The following is a 1,492-nucleotide window of genomic DNA, read 5'->3' as shown; positions in this document are numbered from 1 at the left end:
GGTTGCCCGAGAGAAGTGGTAACTTGCCTTAGTCATTGTCAGCGGTCGAGGAATTGGGCCTCAAATCGCCGGTAAGCGTCATTGATTCCCTCACACATGCATTTTATTCCACTCAAATCAAGGTCAGATTGGACCGATGGGATGTGGGGGCATGTTGATTTCACGGGGGGTGGGGTGGGGGAGGTGGGGGCAGTTTTCATGTGTGCATGTGGTCGTGGTATGTGGCCGACGGCGAGGCGCACACGGTGTAGTATCTCACGATAGATCTCCCCTGCTCATCGTTCTGAACTACGGTGGCATGATGGTTTTTGGTGAGGGACGTGAGTACGAGTTGCCTGAATTTGTGTCGTAAGTTGTCAGAATTGTGTTGCCAGATCCCCTTTACGACGAAGTTGTAGGGCTTTTTAAGGGGGTGCCATGGTGGAGTTGCAGGCGTGTTAGCCCTAGTTGCTTGGATTTTTGGAGCGAGTTGTCAGAGTCTTGCTATGAGCTCTTATCGAATCCTTGTACTATGGAGTTTTGCTACTAGTCAACGCATTCAACTTTTGCTTAATTTAGAGTACAAAAAACTCGGACACACCAATGCGTTGCTTACATTAGGAATATTTTTATCGGCCCGAATGTCACGTGGTTGTTGATCCTCGAGTTGAGAATTTGAGCTTTTTTGTGTAGTTTTGATCATAAGTAACAAAACTTGCCTGCCGGTTGTTACTGAATTGCCTGGTATTGTTCAGAATTTGCCCAAATGGGCTTTAGTTTTTGTTACTTAGGATGCATGACATGGTTCCAGGACTTGCTAGTTGTTTTCAGTTAGTGCCCTAGAAGCTTTCATACCAGCACAAGATTGGATGAAACTCAATCCTAGTGGGTTGTTAGTTTTTTCAGAAGTTGCCCAACACTCTGTAGGTAGTTGCCTCAGATAACACATGAGCAATGGTAGATGTTTTTTGACCCTGAGCGGAGATTGAGCTTTTTTGTGTCTGGGGTGAAATACTTCAGATAATGAACAATCCTAAACTTTTGCTTGATGTTTTTTTGTTTACTTAATTGCCTGACATGGTTTAGATTTTCGTTAATGTTTGTTACTTAGGTTGCTTGAGTTTTTGCCAAAACTTGCCCAACACATTGTAGGTAGTTGCCTCAAAATAACTCTGATAATGAACAATCCTGAAGTTGTGTCTAATGTTTTTGTTATTTATTTGGCCGACATGGTTCAATTTTTTTTTGCTTTAATGGTTGTGTACTCATTAAACTCGTCAATGCGAGATCAATGAATTATAAATTGATACTACTACTAACTATGTTGCCTACAATCCAAATAACTACAAACAAGTACACCCTCCGTCCCATAATGTAAGACGTTTTTCTACACTACAATAGTGTCAAAAAACGTCTTACATTATGGGACGGAGGGAGTAGAAGAGTTGTTTGTCGTTTCCTCATGAGAGATCAGAATGCAAGTCAGGCTGTTTTGGCATAAACAACTCCTTCT

The sequence above is a fragment of the Triticum dicoccoides genome, chromosome 1B (assembly GCF_002162155.2).
Source record: "Triticum dicoccoides isolate Atlit2015 ecotype Zavitan chromosome 1B, WEW_v2.0, whole genome shotgun sequence".
NCBI lineage: Eukaryota > Viridiplantae > Streptophyta > Magnoliopsida > Poales > Poaceae > Triticum > Triticum dicoccoides.
Note: the sequence above shows the minus strand (reverse complement) of the source record.